The 18205-nt window shown below is 41.9% G+C and overlaps 1 protein-coding gene across 1 annotated transcript in view; it reads right to left on the minus strand.

The window, feature by feature from the left end:
• Mctp2 (multiple C2 and transmembrane domain containing 2) overlaps positions 1 to 18205 on the minus strand; it is a 223919-nt gene that overhangs the window by 191356 nt on the left and 14358 nt on the right. The window lies entirely within an intron of this gene.

Raw genomic sequence — 18205 nt, forward strand, 5'->3', positions numbered from 1 at the left:
CAGGGATCAAAGCACTAAACAATGGATTCAGAAGGGATGCGTCGAGAGGACAAGACAGACAAGAAATAGAAACAAAAAAACATTCCTTTGAAATCCAAAAAAAAATATTTCCCTTCATTCCCACAGTGAGTAGTACAGATGAAGACATAAACTGTCAGGAGAGGAAAAAGAAAATGTGGTCCTCTTCCCAAACCCAGGTTTCAGTGAGTCACAAACCACTGGAGAGGATCTAAAGGAAGAAGGGGAGTCTTGCCATACCAGACATTATCACAGGGTCCACGTGCTCATGATCATCTTCAGTGCTGTGTGTGTGAGCGTGTGCATGTACATTTGTATGTACGTGTGTGTGTGTGTGTGTACAAGCACATTCTGGCACTCCAGCTACCAATCTTTTAAGTTGTTGGCCCATTTTACTGAGCAAGATTCTCCAAAGAAACAGTATGAGGCACGGACAAGACACCAATCAAGGGGAAAATACGTTCCCAGTGTGAGGTTTCCTGGTCAAATGATTATACTATTAAAAACATTGCTCATGAACTGTTTGATTGTATTGGCTTCTTTTTTTTTTAACAAGGTAAGTGTGGAGTAGAGAGAGGAGAGGGTAACTTGGATTTTATAACACATCTTCAGTTCTGATGTCTACAGCCTACTGAGTATACACTCTGTGCCTTTCCTTTCAATGATCCCCCAGCACAAGTCTGATGTACCACCTGGTATTCCTAAGAGGGAGAAGACTGCAATATGCCTTATAGAAAAAACACATGTATGCAAAATAACCTTCATTATACATAAACTATAGTGCCTTGGCCACAAGCTCAATGCTAATGAATGCCATAGACACATACGGTAGACACTGCATTGGATGTGTGCACAAAATAAGGTATCTTTAACAGTACCACACAAAAAAATAAGTTCATGTACTAAGAAGCAAATCTATTGCAGCTTGAGTTACACAAATTGAGACTTGAGTTTCGTAATAGCCTAACTTAGAGCCTAACTATATGCAAGAATACAACTATCAGAGAGATGGTTTGGTTGTTATTTCTGCAAGTGATCCAGAACCCACAAGATGGATCTCAATCTTCAGTAACTCCAGTTCCAAGGGATCTGATAACTTCCTCTGGCCTCTGCAGACACTATATATGCATGATATACATGCATATATGTAGGCAAAACATTTATGCATGTATATACAAAAATAATGCAAAATTTTAACGGCCTAACTGTATAGTTCCCATGCGAGCAATGGTTCAGCTGATCAATGCTCACTAACTCCCTGCTTCTGTTGGCTCTGTAGAATACAACAACTGTGCTTTTTCAGACCCAGGCCTGCTGGCCTTAGTGGGTTCCCAATAGAACATCCCCATTGTCTCAGTGTGTGGGTGCACCCCTCACGGTCCTGAGTTCCTTGCTCATGCTCTCTCTCCTTCTGCTCCTGATTTGAACCTTGAGATTTCAGTCCGGTGCTCCAATGTGGGTCTCTGTCTCTGTCTCCTTTCATGAAAAAGCATGGGATAAAACCGGACTTGCTGAACATAGCAGACAATGAGGACTATTGAGAACTCAAGAACAATGGCAATGGGTTTTTGATCCTACTGCACATACTGGCTTTGGGGGAGCCTAGGCAGTTTGGATGCTCACCTTACTAACCTGGATGGAGGTGGGTGGTCCTTGGACTTCCCACAGGTCAGGGAACCCTGATTGCTCTTCGAGCTGATGAGGGAGGGGGACTTGATCGGGGGAGGGGGAGGGAAATGGAAGGCAGTGGCGGGGAGGAGGCAGAAATCTTTAATAAATAAATTAATTAATTAAAAAAATAAAAAAATAAACCCAGAAAAAAAAAGAAACTCAGAGGGGAGTTTTGGGGTCTGGGCCCCGCCCTTTGAAGAGTGGGAAAAAAAAGTATACAACAACTGTGAACATGGTGACCAAATACAGCTCAGTGTATCCCTTCTTTGACAGACACTTTTAATGGTCAGGATTCTACTAATAGTCACACACATAGGTCCTTTAAGAAATCAAGAGAATTGTGAACACACATGATTAACCTATGAATCTGTTATAAGAATCCATATTTTTTGTTCATAGGGAATTGCATAACAAGACTACATATCATTTTGCATGTAAAGTAACAGAACATAGGCATGTTCAAATGCATTCAGAAGTGGTATCCAACATGCGTATGCGATTATAGACATCATCCCTACAGCTTCTACTAACTTGCTATTGGGTTTACACACACATTTGAAGATAAAATTAGGAGTGAACTAACATGCTATTGACCCTGATGAATGAAGTCTGGCCAATCTGTATCTGATAATGTTTCAGTCATATCTCAAAAGAAATGGCACACATTATAAATTGGTAAGTAAAGAGGACAGGCTGGGAAACACATGCACAAATTGAAACTGTAATCTTCAAACAATTATTTTCAAATGAGGGTCAGTTGGCAAACACAGCACATGAGAGAGCACCATAAAAGAGCATATTTCATCCTAACTGCACAAGGGGACTATTACAAAGTTTCACTTGTTGGCACTTAATAATACTAAAGGATTTGTGTGACTTCAACTAAACGCCTTTTAAGTATAATTTATTTTTAATCGCCCGAAGTCAATTAAATTATCTCAAATAAGAGGATACATTGATTACATGCTGGAATTAAATGCGTGAAGACAACAGAGGGGAAGGAAATCAAAGAGTTTAGTTTCTGAAGTTCTTAATAAGTATCTAATTAGATTGACTTTTACATGAAATGACAGCAACTTCTCCAAAGCCCCGAAATAAGCATGGCTTCCTAACCAAGTGTATCACTCAGACCTTTCCCTTGCTTTGACAAATATCAGCAAGGAGGGGTTGAGAGGAAGATTTGTTTTGGCTCATCATTTTGGATGCTTCTGGCCACATGTGGCTTTATCTTTTTACTTAGGACCTTAGTAACGTAGAACAATGTGTGGTTGGTAGGAGAATGTTGCAGAGGCCATGAAGCGTGGGAGGGGAGGTCAGGGAAAAGGTGCATTTTTCCAGGGCCCCTTCTAATGACCCGCTTTCTATAAGAAGGTCTCTTATTTTCCTAATTTTATAATTTTCTACTCCCTCCCAACATTGCTGTCATAGTATACAGACATGAAAGGATTGAGCCTCTGATGAAATCCAAGCCCTTATGATTTGATCACCTGATGATTGGATCCTCCATTTGGGGATCATGCTCCAGCTCACGATGAGATGCTGTCTATCTAAACCTTAAAGTCATTCAACTTCACAGACTTCAAATAGGTTTAGGTAAGCTCTACCATTCAAGTTCAAGTTCAAGTTCCACATGAATTCATGAATCCATTCACAAGTACAAGTAAGTCCCAGCCAAGCGGGGATTGACTTGACAACCCATTTTCCTTAGCAGCAGGACCTAACCCACAGAATTTGTGAATGCTAATAGAGTCTCTTTGTAATGCAGAAGTTTCAGCGTAACGAGCCTGGATTACAAGTTCAGATCTTGGTGGCAATAGCTTGTGGGGTTGGGATACTGGGCCTGTTGTGTTCCTGACATATACTCACTTCTATCTCACATGGTCGGGATCTCAACTATACCTGGAAAGCCCCCTGTGCTGAAGGGATCATGTCCGGCCCATGCTGCCATCTGAAAGTCATAGAAAAGGTGGCGAAGACTTCTGAGAGGGAATTCTGTATTAGAGGAAAGCCCTTGACGGGGATACTGAAACCCAAGGCCCTTCCTCTTCTTGTTTCCCAGCCCCTGTGTGGTAAACAGGCCTTTCTCTTGTACCACATCTGCAGGGCTCTGTGACACACCATCCAACCATAGGCCCCAAAGCACCACACCAACCATCAATTGAAACCTCTGATATTATAACCAAAATAAACTCTTCTTTTTCAATAGTCTTGTATATTTTGATCCAGTAAAGGGATGGTAACATACAATACAAAGACAATTATATAATATTCATCAAAAGCCCACAGGCATTTTGAATCAACGAGAAAACCCCAGTTTGCAAATTAAAGAACTAATACTTGAATACCTTACACTTGTCTCAGCTATTTGGGGGTGTCAGAGTTGTTTTTAAACTATACAGCTGTCACCTGCGTACACGGGGGCTTGGGGAATTATACAACAAGACATGAGCTTGGGGTATATATTCAGGAGAACATTTGAGGAATGAAATATAAGCTGGAATTTATATTTCATTGTATACACATGTGAAATTCTTCAGAATAACAAAGAATTGAAAAAAATAGAGAGTTGACTCCCATAGGACCCAAACAGTAGATAGAATCAGATCCACTCATCTCTCTACAGGTGAGCAAGGCAAAAGTTGAGAAGACAATGCAGTATTTGAAAGCCTAAAGGGCAGTGTTTAAGACTCTTGTTTGTTTGTGTGTGGTTGATAACTGTATTCTTAGGCATTGTATCACAACCAGAGATAGAAGAGAAGGCAAAGAGAAAGCTGGTTCAGAACCCTTAGTCTGAAGATCACACCATCCCATCAGGGACATGTAGTAATAGGAGTGGCGGGGCTGCATCCCAGGCACCCGGCCGCCCGCACGGCTAGCTTTATACCCAAAATAATTACACAGAAACTGTATTCTTTTAAACACTGCCTGGCCTATTAGTTTCAGCCTCTTATTGGCTAGCTCTTACATATTGATCTAACCCATTTCTAATAATCTGTGTAGCCCATGAGCTGGCTTACCAGGGAAGATCTTAACCTGCATCTGTGTTGGGTGGGAGAATCATGGTGACTCCCTACTCGGCTTCTTTTTTTCAGCATTCTGTTTTGTCTACTCTGCCTACCTAATTTTGTGTCCTTTCAGGACCAAGCAGTTTTCTTTATTACTTAACCAATAAAACAACAGATAGAAAGATGACCCTCCTCTATCAGGGACAGATAAAGAAAGGCCCATGATCTAAAGAGCAAGAATTCTGTGGGCTAAGTGACAGCAGGTGACAGCGATCTGAAGAAAGAACAACAGAGATTGTAGCGACCTCTCAACTACCTCTCTGAAAGAAGCCCAAGCAGATCTCTGTTACTGAAGAACTTTTGTATTCCCTTATCTCTAGAGAGCTGCAGACACTACAGTGATTAGAATCCCCGGGAAGCTTCTAGAATCTCAGACACACATGATGAAAACGAAGGCAGTCCTGCAGGAGAAGCACACTGAAACAGAGTCTTCACACAATCCTGAGAGAAAGCAAATGACCCCATGGTAAGCAACCAAATTTTAAGAATGGAATTCTGGAAAAATTGAGAATAGAGATGCCCGTGGTCAGCATATTCTTTGCTACTAGTTACCAGAATTGGGAAACAACCATTTCAGTACAGGGAGAAGGGCATGGGACGGGGCTTAGACTAGAGCTGTCTACCATGTCTTCCCAGCATAATCGAGGTGCAGGTGATGGGTGTGAAGGGGCTCTCGCTTCATAGCCATAGAGACCTAAGCAAGCTATGCCAGTCAACTTCCCAGGGCTCTAACAAAACACACAAGGTGAATAACTTAGAGAGCTTTATTTGGACTCGTGATTTTAGAAGTTTAGTTGATGGTCATTTGACCCTGCTGCTTTGGGTCTATGGGAATAAAGTACATTAGCAGAGGACTACAAGGAAGAGAAATCCTGATCACACTGATCCAACCTAGAAGCAAAGATGGGGAGCTAGGAGGAAGGGACCAGGATTGGAACAGCCTCTTCAAAAGTACCATGACCCAAGTCCAGCCTCCATGCCTCACTTCTTAACATATACCACCTCCCAATCCACCATGTCGTAGGAACCAGACCTTCAGCGCTTGTGTCTTTGGGGGAACATTCAGGACCTAAACTACATCACAAGCCTTTAAGCATAATTTTGTCTCAGAAAAAAAGCAGAATCCTTTATAAAACATAGAGCCTGTGCCGCAACAGAAACATGACAAGTTTCACACAGAATAGGGCACAGATCAAACATTCCCTCCTGTGAAAAGCTTCAGCCAAGTTTGTGGCAATCAGAATTTAAGACTTCAGCCGGGCGGTGGTGGCGCACTCCTGTAATCCCAGCACTTGGGAGGCAGAGACAGGCGGATCTCTGTGAGTTCAAGGCCAGCCTGGTCTACCAAGGGAGTTCCAGGACAGGCTCCAAAGCTACAGAGAAACCCTGTCTCGAAAAACCAAAAAAAAAAAAAAAAAAAAAAAAAAGAATTTAAGACTTCACAGAAGAGAGTAAGTATTCTATCAATCATATCAAAATTCCAGCCACTCAGAATGTATAGAGAGCTCCTAAATGGCTAGCTAGGAGGTCAGAGTGCAGTTTGATGCCCCTGAGAAACAAAAGCACTTTCCATTCTCAGACGTTTTTGAGTTTTTGTGTAAGTGGTCTAGAAACCAGCAGAGACAGCTGCAGTCACAAACCAGCAGCAGAAACAGATGCAGAAGGCCAGCTTCCGGCCCCTGGCCACCACCTGGCACCAGACAGCAGCCACACCCTGTGTTCTCTCTGAAGTGGAAGGAGACAGCGGCCAATGAGTTTCCTTCAGGATTCTAGCAAACTTTTCTCGTTCCTCTGTTTTCAGAACCTGAGTACCTTTCAGCAGACCTGAAAACCTGTCCCTGACTGGGAGGCCTAAGAGGGGGGGGGTCTCCAGAAGAGACCAAGCACAACTGGAGTATGGCAGAAGAAGAAAGTGCTGGAACTTCCATTCAGAATGACTTTATGTGTCCCCTTATTTTCCCTTCTGCGCATGTTTCATAGCGTGTATCATCATGCTGTAGAGCACGCACACAGTCATACGTACATATGAAAACTCCCACGTGCTGTGTCTGCTGCTTAGGTTACATGATCAAGGAACTCCAGAATGTTTTAGAGCCCGTGAAGAGTTAAATCCTTTAGTCTGCGGTAAAACAAATTTAAAAACAACAGCAGCAGCAATACCGAGAAAAGAATTTGGCTTCCCCTTTAGGCAAAGACTATTTTAGGAACAGTGTCTCTTCTTTCAAAAAATTAGATCAGGCAGAGAGCATCTTGCCAGCCAGCTAGGATGGGCTTAAATAGAGAAAATATTCAATTTAAAAAAAAAAGCATGCAGGTGTGATTTAAATAAGGGTTTCCGGCAAGACTGCTGGCACCTCTACAAAAGGGTGCTTCCCTTGGGGACATTAATTTCAATAAGTGAGCTCATTTGTCTTAAATGCACTGCAGTATTTGCAAACTAAACTACCTTGTATGCTGCTTCCCTTTGCGTCCTCTATCCCATTTGTATAATTTGTATTTTCAAAAGAAAATGCAGATGCCTTTCTTTCTAAGGCCTCCAGTAGTAGGCAAGTAGAAGGTGTAATCAAAAAGACAATCGGCACCTGGGCTGGGACAGCTGACAGTCACTCAGGCTCACGTGAGGAAGCAAACATATTCTACACCGTGTATGGACTGAGCCATTCAGTCAACTTCCTTTAGCCCTGATGCTGCGCACAATGATTAGAATGGCCCTGACCCTTGAGGGTGATGAGAGGTCAGTATAAGGAAATGAAAACGAATATTCTTAAAAAGTGGACTTTCCACAAACGCAAAACAAGCAAACAAAAAAGAACCTTTTACCTTGCAGGACTGCCGGGTTATTGACGTGAACACACGCCGTGACTAAAAGTTCAAGATGTATGAGATAGGGTTCAATTTCACCTGATCAGGTTGAAAATTATTCCTGTGGATGAACTTCCAAGTTCACAGTTCCTAGCCTGACTTGACTTCTTCTACACCCATCAGTTGAGTGATTAAATCACATAAGGGCCCTACCCACACGAGCATCCACACAGTGAAGGTTTATGTCTTCAGAAAGGAAACTAGAGTCAAGAGAAGCTGTGTCCAATTTTTTTTTGTTGTTAGAACCAAATATCCGAGACTATATTAACTTATGAAGAATAGAAGCTTACATGATCTACAGCCTGAAACCTAAGACTACCATGTCAAGCCAGGCAGTGTTGGTACACGCCTTTAATCCTAGCACTGGAGAGGGGGAGGCAGGTGGATCTCTGAGTTCAAGGCCAGCCTGGCCTACAAGAGCTAGTTCCAGGACAGGCACCACAGCTACAGAGAAACGCTGTCTTAAAAACCCAAAATAAAATAAAGAGTTTTGTGCCAGCATCTAGTGAGGGCCCTCTTGCTACATCATAATGTCACAGATAGGTCACATGGTGAGACTTAGCATGCTAACTCTCGTCTAGTTTCTATACATAGTAACGTCATTGTGGGGACCCCCAACTCACAGCTTTATCACACCCTAATCACCTCCAGAGGTCCTCTCTCTCCATGTGTCATGAACACACAAATTTGGGTATTAACTTTCCAATAAAGGAAACTGGGAGATACATTCAACTCAGGACAAGGAGTAATGTGAGCAGTGAGTGAATGGCTGCTTAAGACGGAGAGAGTTCTAGACAGAAGGAAAAGCTCACACTGAGCCCTAAAGTCACACCTGTTCCTCTGGCTTCAAATACTGAAGAGGTGAACATATCTGCGACAACCTGGTATGGCTATCATTAGGAAGAAACCAAAGCAATGAAGGGGCAGGGGTTGGCAGAGACCTCAGTGGTCACCTAAGTGCATTTACATAGACATGGCTAGACACAGAGGGTGAGTCTTATAAGAAGACTCGAGGGATTTTTATTTTGAATACCAATTTTTAAATTTTTATTCTTTGAGAATTTCATACATGATACCCACTACCCACTTCCTCCTCCAACTATCTGGGACTTTCCCCCACAGACATCTGGTGTGGGACAATTGTCTATATTCTGTCACTAATGTTTTATATAAACGCTGATTGGCCAGTAGCCAGGCAGGAAGTATAGGTGGGACAACCAGACAGGAAGTAGAGGCGGGTCAAGGAGAACAGGAGAATTCTGGGAAGTGGACACAGTCCTGTCCTGATACAGAAGAAGCAAGATGTGACTACACAGCTGAAAAAGGTACTGAGCCATGTGGTAACACAGATAAGAATAATGGGCTAATGTAAGTTATAAGAGCTAACGGGCCAATCAGTTTATGATTAATGTAGACCTCTGTGTGATTTCTTTGGGACTTAACAACTGCGGGAACCAGGCAGGACAGAAACCCTCACCAACGGACATCCACCTCTCAACTTTAAAGCATTAAAAAAACAATGATGGCATATCAGCAGGTCTGTGTAGTCCAAGTCTTTCCGGCATCTACCATGGAGAACATGGTCAGATGGGTCATGAGCTGAGGCGGAAGATCAGCTGAGCTGCAAGTCTCAGTGGTTACTGGGATTGTGGTTGGCTTCTCCAGCTTGGCATTCTGGTTCTTCAAATTTGCACCCTGCTGGAAATAAGAGGCCACGGACTGCACCCCGGTTGCGTGCTGCCCGCTATGTCTGCTCAGGATTTAAGGACACAAGGAAGTTTCACGTCTTTTCTGTGATTCTCCTCTGAGTCTCTCACCTCTATGGAGGTCAGCCCTGTTGACCTTCAGTAGTGACACTGTCATAGGCCTCTCAATCTAAGCAACACCATGTAACTTTACTAATATACTACAATGTTCACAACTGTCTGCAGTGAGCTCTGTTCTGTGTACAGGAAGACCACAGGGACAAAGTTAAGCACACTGTGAATTTGAATCACTAAGAAGATATGGGGGTGGGCACAATCTTTCTACCAAAAATGTCAAGAGTTATTAGGCACTAAGAAAACAAAGTGAAAATTTTCATGGAACGTTTCAGAAGGCAAAGATCATCTCTCCTTTAAAAAAAATGCCTAAAATGTATAAAAGAAAAAGACAAACATCAAGGTCAAAAGAAAATATTTTCACATCATCATTCCACAGTTGAAATGGGATGGGCCCTCTCCCCCAAAACAGTTTGGAGCAATTATTTTGTTCACGCTGATTTCACTCTTCTTACTATCAGGTGTGCCTAACCTGTGGGTTCCTGGCCACGTGCATCGCAGGACAGTTATGGATGCATTCTAACACATTGGAAAACCATTGTGTTGCAATGGTAAAGGGTTTGATTCTCAGCCTAAACAGAGACCACCAGGATACTAAGCTGTTCTGACAGAACAGAACCCTACTTCCTTGTTCTATCCTTAAATCCAGTTAGTGTAAATGTAAGTGTTTGTATCCACTTCTTAGCGCCATCCCTGACATGATCCCTGATGTAGTCTGAACTCCCTTTGTAAGACTGTGGGGAAGGATTTTTATCTAATATGGGATCTATTACTACCCAGATAATGAGTGCCAATAAAATTATTAAAATTCGTGTTACATCAAACGATAAAAGCGCTGTCAAAATAAATTAAAAATGAACAGATAAGCGTGGAACCATCAGCACCTACTGCAAACACCAAAGACCTCCACTTGCATTTCTTCTACAGACAGTCCGTCTTGTGATCTTCTTTCTGCACTAAGTCAAGGAAATACCTGGCTGACCAATTCCAAAAATTAGAAAACTCTCTCGTGTCTTTGTTCCGGTTTCTATTGCTGTGAATAGATGCCATGACCTCGGCAGCTCTTAAAAGGACACATTTAATTGGGGCTGGCTTATAGTTAAAAGGTTTAATCCATTTCCATCATGGCAGAAGTGGTGCTGGAGAGGAAGCTGAGAGTTCTACAACCAGATCAGCAGGCAGAAGGGAGAGAGGGAGAAAGGCAGAAGGGAGAGAGGTTTGAGCATCTGGGACTCAAAGCCCGCCCTCAGCCCTCAGTGAACACTTCCCACAAGGCCACACCTACTCCATTAAGGCCATACTTACTCCAATAAGGCCACACCTCCAATAATGCCACTCCCTGTGAGTTTATGTGGGCCATTTTCATTCAGACCACCATACCCCAATGATATATTTGACATCATCTCTACCCTTAATAGACTGCTCTTACAGAGAAAATTAAATAATAAAAATGTTAATAGTTTTTAATTTACTAATTGATCTTTTTTATTTACTATTATCTTTAGAAAATATCCTCCTTCTTAGTAGGAGACTTCTTTTTTTTTAATTTTCAGATCTATTTACTTCTTCATTATTTCAAGGTAGTTTTTTACAGTACATAGGCATAGTTTTATCAACCTTCCCTAACTTATTTTTTTCCTTTTTTTATTTTTTTTTATTTTTCCATTCAAATATTTACACTTCCTTCCCTCCTCCCAATCCTCTCCCACTCCCCCACTCCCCATCATCTCTCCCCCTCCCTGTTGGAGAGAGGGCAGGGAACCCTGCCCTGTGGGAAGTCCAAGGTAGTCCCAACTACATCCAGGCCTAGGGAGCTGTGCATCCATATAGACTAGGGTCCCAAAAAGCCAGAACATGCCATAAAAACAAGTCCCAGTGCCTTTATCAATGGCATCTCAGTCAGCCCCCATTGTCAGCCACAATCAGAGAGTCTGGTTTGATCACAGGCTCGTTCAGACCTGGTCCAGCTGGATTTGGTGAGCTCCCAAGTAGGAGACTTCTAAACAATCCTGTCCTCATGAAGTCCATCTTCGCTAAGTCCTGCCTCCAGTTATTGGCTTTTCCCAAACATAATTCATCTTTTATAAAAAGTACCAGATGAAAGGCACCTCAAAACTCCAAGCTTCAGAATAATAATGCAGGGGCTTTGTTTGAACTATTAACAAAACGACAGCTTGAAAATTGTCTCAAGGAAAAGGATTACTTTCTAAATAAATGTTCATCAATCATTTAAGGTTTCCATCAATGGCAAATTAATGACTTCTCTCATAGGACAAGTACACTGTTTAAATTCCCTCATTCATTCAAGAGCTGTGTCGGCCAATTGCTGTCGGAACTGGTGTGGAGGTCAGAAGACAACACTGCATTGCTCCTCTCCTTCCACTTTCAGATGAGTTCCAGAAGTCAAACTCTAATCCCAGGCTCCCTTGCTCGGCCAGTTCCTTTACCCAGTGAGCCATCTCACCAGTCCCTGAATTTTTTTTTTTAATCTGTAACTTTTCTGAATCTTCATAAGCATAACAGAGCTGGATAAAATCACCCTGGTTTAATTTAGAAGTAAATCTAGATTGGAAATACTAAAGCCAGGCAGTGGTGGCACATGCCTTTAATCCCAACACTTGGGAGATAAAGCCAGGTGGATCTCTGTGAGTTCGAGCACAGCCTGGTCCCACAGAGCAAAAGCTACATGGAGAAACCCTTTCTCAAAAAACAAACCAAAAAATAATAAAAAATTAAATTTAAAAATAGAAATACTATTGTCAACTTGTCAACTGGTGAATGCCAGTGCCAGTCTTCCCAGTTTCCCCCACCACCACATCAGGGCTATACAGCCAGCTCCGGCTGGAGGAAATCACATGACCTGTTTAATGAGGTTTCAGTTCTGAAAGAGAAATTTAAAACTTAATTTACAAACTTAAATTGACACTGGGGTTGACAGAGTTAATGGTGCATTAGAGGGGATAGGGATAGTTTGAAACATGCAGAGCAACATAAACAGAACTGGATAGGCGGTGACTTCCAGATGTCACTCATCAAGTACCACTGTGGGACTGGAAGCGTTCTACTATGTCAGCCGCCACCGCCACAACAGCGTCATACACACGTGCTCGACCTTAGCTCTCACAGTAGCTGGGAAGTGGAGTCACTGAAGGAGAAAGCAAACCGTGGGCTGGAGGGCAGAGGGAGCCAGGAGTCTGAAAGAGACACTGGTTGCCCCCACCATTGCTCACAGCAACACCTCATCTCCTTAACCCAAGACCAGCTGTTTTTCTGGTCCTTTATATTTACTGGTTACGCTATATGAACACCTCACTAGACACATCAGCCTGTGACACGCCACGATGCGGAACCATCGCATGCTTTCCATCCTTATGCTTTCTAAATTTTACAAAAGGAAAAAGATAGTAGAATGATTAAGGAAGGCCTCATTCCTTTCCAGGTGTTAGAAGAAAGAATACGATATGTGGTTTGATCTCCTGAGACATTTAGGGTCCAACATGAGAGAGAGATACAAAAGCAAAGTAAAGGTATAGAGAAGCCCACTAAGCCCAGAAGTGAATACCAGAAGCACACATAAAAGATGAGTTTACCTACGATACAGACAGGCCTAGACCAAGGAGATTTTAAATAGAATGAAGATGCAATGGTCAAATGAGAAGCTGAGCTGTGGACAATCAACCCTCTGCACCCTTGGGTGCTATATCTGTGAATTAACCAACTGTGGGTCAAAAATGTTTCAGATATGTTTCATGACCCCTTTCCCCAAGCAATATTATACTAAGACAATTACACAGGGCTGGAGATGTTGTTCTGTATTGCATATCTGCCTAGCATGTATGAGTACCTGGGTTCAATCAGCACCACAGTGAAAACCAACAACAAACAAAGAGCCTTATGATGTATTCTTAAGCAACTGTAGGAAGCTGGAGATGATTTAAGTCACAGAGGAGGATATGATAACCATGATATGATACTAGATAAGATGCTATGGCAGTTCATATAAGGGACATGAACATCTCTGGGCTGAAGGATCTTGATGTTAAACTCCCACGAATATAGAGGAATGACTGTCAGTAGTTGATTGTGTATGTTTGGGAGGCAGGCCTGAGGCAAAAGCAAGGAATATGGCCCAGTCACCTGTTAAACACAAGAAAAGAGTGTAAGGGTGATCGTGGACAGGAGAGAGGTGAATGCCAGGTTTAGTGAAGTCCATTAAAAGGATTCAAAATATCTAAACGAGACAGACAGACCCAGCATACCTGAATACTCAGAGTCAAGTTAAGAACAAAGTCTAGATAGAATTGTAGGTGATGGAAGCCCTTATTCCTAATCTAACAGGCTGAAAACAAAACAAGATTAGGAAATAAACTTATCTCTTAGAGGAAAAACAGACGAAATTGAATTTATAATAAAAATGAATCAACTTGCCAGGAAGGATAGTCTGAAAAGCAGGGCAGGGTCAGGGAAGCTGACTGAGGATGAAGGCATTAAGAGAAAGTGAGCATCCATTTCCGGTACTCCAGAGAGCCAGTGAGGATGGCCAGCTGCATCCAGCTTTGGCTCTGGAGCAGGCTGAGCAGGTTTGGAAATGTAAATGACAGGAGGAGGTGAGCTGGGAAGGAAGAGAAACAAGACTGGGTACGAACAGTCTTGCACAAAAGCTGGGTTTAAAATAGAAGAGAGAAACTCAAACCTTGCTGCAGAGATGCAATACATGACATCACCTGGTTAAGATGGATTACACTTTTAAAAAAAAAATTAACCATATACAGAACGACATAAAATCAACTTAACTGTAAAGTTAAGAAACACTTAGTTGTGTTTCTGTGCCAAGGACCATAGAGAGAAGAAATATAAGGCACAAAATTTTGGTTCATGATTTCAGTTCATCGAGCTTTTATTTGTTTATTGTTTGCTTTTTTTTTTAAGATCACAGACCCTAGACCCCCAGGATCTTACAATTACCTTTAAAAAATAACTTCTCTTATAGTCATCGTTCTCATGCATTATTTTAATTGCAGGTAATCTTACCTAATTCTGAAGAGAATTTATGTCACATTTACAATTCTAGGTGCAGTTAAACACTTCAGATTTTAAAGGGATTAAGGTATGGATGGAGGCTTCTCAAAGGCACTTTTATTATTGTAAGCTGAAACGAATGGAAATTCTGTCAGTTACTTTTCTCCACTGTAGGAGGTACAGCGATTAATGGTTGATAGTGGCCTCATTAACACTTGTTAAACAGAATTGAAGGTCAAATGACTAGCTAGACACAGAATCATGGCTAGAATCCAGATCGTTTCCTTTTCCAGGTAATTTTCTTTCAGTGAAACTTCAGAGTCAAGGATCGGATGTGTACTAAACGTCTGTCAACAGTTGCTTCTCAACATGAGCAGTTATCAGAGGAAGCTGAAAGAAAGGCACGGTGAACCTCACAGTCAGTAAGGAAAGGTCACACCAAATAGGAAATATTTGGAGTGGACAAGGACGTGACAAATCATAACCTCTGTGAACCCTTTTGGGAATGTGACATGGATATCAGCTCTTAGAACACTATGTAGGCAGTTCGCACAATATTAAATCTCATCACATTAGGAAATTCCAGGGCGCCATATATATCCAAAAGAATTGAAAGCAGGGACCCACAGAGGTGTATGTGTGTGAGAGCGCTGCCTCTATTATCCCCAGTAGGCCACAGACAGAAGAAATGCTCTCCCAAAAGCAAACAAAATGTTCATGGTCATGGGAAGGAGTATTACTCAGCAGGAAAAACTGACTTAGTACTGAACCAGTTATGATTTTACAGTATTGGTAAACTTTGAATACATTATTTATGTACTCCATGATTTAATTATTTGGGTTGGGGGGGTGCATTTTGTTTTGCTATTTTTTTATATTACTGATTTTCTCTTTTTCTGGTTGATTGGTTTTTATATTTCTGGTATAGTGTGTGTGTGTGTGTGTGTGTGTGTGTGTGTGTGTGTGTGTGTGTCTACGTGTGTATCTATGTCTGTGTGTGTGTACCTGTGTGTCTGTGTGTGTTGACTGTGTGTGTACCTGTGAGTGGATGTGCTAACCTTCCCACGTGTCTGGACATCAGAGGTCAAGGTCAGGACACTTCCTCTATTGCTTTCTACCTTGTGTTTTGAGCCAGTGCCTTTCACTGCATCTGGACCTCACTGCTGTGCTGGATAGGCTGACTGGCCTACCCAGTCTCTGTCCCCCTGGCACTGGGGTTCCAGACATGTACTGCAGCACCTGACTTTTAGGTGCTGGAGACCCAAACTCTGTCCCGTTGTGTACAACAGCAGTACTCTATCTCCAGGACATCTTCCCAGGACCCAGGACCACTCTTCCTTAACTGTGTCTCGCATTCATCCTTCTGACATTAGACTGCAAGCCAATGCAATACCTTCTACTTCTGTGTCTGCTTAAACAGATGGCAAGGGCATTGTTGCTGCTCCCCGCACTAAAAATCCACACCAATTCACATTTCCCAGCACATGGAGAGTTTGGATGACTCATTTTTATTATAAACTTGCTGGGCACTGATGTGGATTTGCTAACTCAGTTCAGTTATACTGAATTTCATTAAGAAGCATAAAACTTCCATGCATTATTTAAGGCCAATTTTCTTTTAATTTTCTGAGTAATTTCACCTTCCAGGGAACACAGCATCTAATGTATCTAAGAAAAAGATCTGCACTTGGCTAATACAAGGGAAAAAGAACAATGCATGTTCCAGTAATTCTGAGGAAAAATTACTTATCTACATTTTGTTTTCCAAGTAATTCCAGTGTTGATTCTTTGGGGACACTGGCTTTACCTTAATTTTTTTTTTTTTTAGATTTAGACTAAATAAAGGAAATTCCAAATGGAAGAACCCAGTTCATAACCTTCTGTTCCAAATCCCGACACATGCTCACCATGCGAAACTTTAAAGGATTCCATGGTCAGAGGTAAATACTTGGATGTCTGTCTGGGTTTGCTCAAGATAACAAGTAAAAAAAAAATGAGATAAGTAAATGCTAGGCCTAGGAGATGTGGTCTGGGAGGAACAGTGAGTGACATAGTTTTGAAAAAAGGCTCATGAATAGACACAGGGAAGATTTCTTAGTTCACTTATCCAACCAACCACTAAAAATTATCCTCACTGGGTGGTGGTGGCACATCCCTTTAATCCCAGCACTCGGGAGGCAGAGGCGGGCAGATCTCTGTGAGTTCGAGGCCAGCCTGGTCTACAGAGCAAGTCCCAGGACAGGCCCCAAAGCTACAGAGAAACCATGTCTTGAAGAACAAAACAAAAATTAAAAGAAAAATATCCTCAAGCGCTAGGAAGCCACTTGAAAAATCACTAATGGCATTAATTTGTAATGGAAAATCCCCAAAGCCACAACCAAACACTATTTGATATTCTGTGATATGGTGTGCCTCTCATGGCTCAAATACAAACAAACATAGAACACCTGTTTTCTAATGGTTGACTCCTCTTTAAGACAGCGAATATTCGATTTTTTTCTCTTTTATTTTTTATTCCTCTTAGTATAGGCATTATGTGCATGTGTGATGCGCATATTTAGAAACACCTGTGTGCTGTGATGTTTTGTGTATGTGGGGTGGTATACTCTCCACCACCCCAATGCCTAGATTTCTAATGGACAACTAAGAGAATCACCAAGCAACTGTGTAAGCATCTATGTTCCAGAAGGTTCTAGGACTCAGTATGAAACAGGACTTCACAAGACATGAACCTGCCCAGGGACTTGTCATCTGTCTCAACACTAATATCAAAACATAGAATTCACACAAACACCAAGGATACCCTTAGCTTTTTTACAAGACTATCAATTTAAGAGACACTGATGACCAAAACAGAATGTATCAAATGAGTTCTTTTCCCAATAGCCAAGTCAGAAATGTCCATATTATTTAAGATTGTAATATTCTAAAGAATAAGATGCTCATAAAAAGATTGCTATCAATACCACACAGGTATGTGGCAGGAAAGTGAATACAACCTATTTAATATTTCATCATTAATTTGCAACAATGTTAACTTATTTGCAATAAAATGTTACCACATTTTTTGTCTCTATTTAGACAAAGGACTCTAAAAAACAGCAAGAGTAAAAATCTACCTGTACAATCCCATGGCTCGAATACGACTGAAGCTGAGTTTCAATAACTAAGCAAATGTCTGCTTCCTTATAAAGCTATAAATCTACACACTTCTTCCCATTTGGAAGAAATCATGTTATGCTGTCTGTACACAGAGTTAATCAACAGCAACAACAAATACAGAGGCCTTCTCGAAGAATTCCCAACAACAGGTAAGTTCCCTTCACTGACCGGTCTTGAAGGACCCTCAGTTCAGACACCTCCCTTTTAATGGGCTTCACTTCACCCTGCTTAGATTCCTTTGCCAAAAGCACATGCTACAACTTCAATTTCATTAATAATAGAAATGGCTAGCAAGGCCTCCAGAATCGGCAAGTTCCAAATGAAAGTCGGGGGAGCTTTCATTTCCAACAGGTGCCTTGACGTGAGTGGGCTGAACCTTGACAGCAGGAGGCTGCCAAGCCAGTGCCTACTTTACACCGAGCTCGAAGCACCAAGCAGGCCAGTACATGTTTTAGGCAGGAAGGAAGACAAGCCTAGTCGCCACCCACAGCTTGCCTATCCAACCATTGTCATTGGCAAGTAAACACAGGTGAGGTTCCAGGAGGCACAAAGTTCAGTTGACTTTGGCTATAGCAGGAAAGAAGACTC

This window comes from Microtus pennsylvanicus, chromosome 18 (assembly GCF_037038515.1).
Source record: "Microtus pennsylvanicus isolate mMicPen1 chromosome 18, mMicPen1.hap1, whole genome shotgun sequence".
NCBI classification, from domain to species: Eukaryota; Metazoa; Chordata; class Mammalia; order Rodentia; family Cricetidae; genus Microtus; species Microtus pennsylvanicus.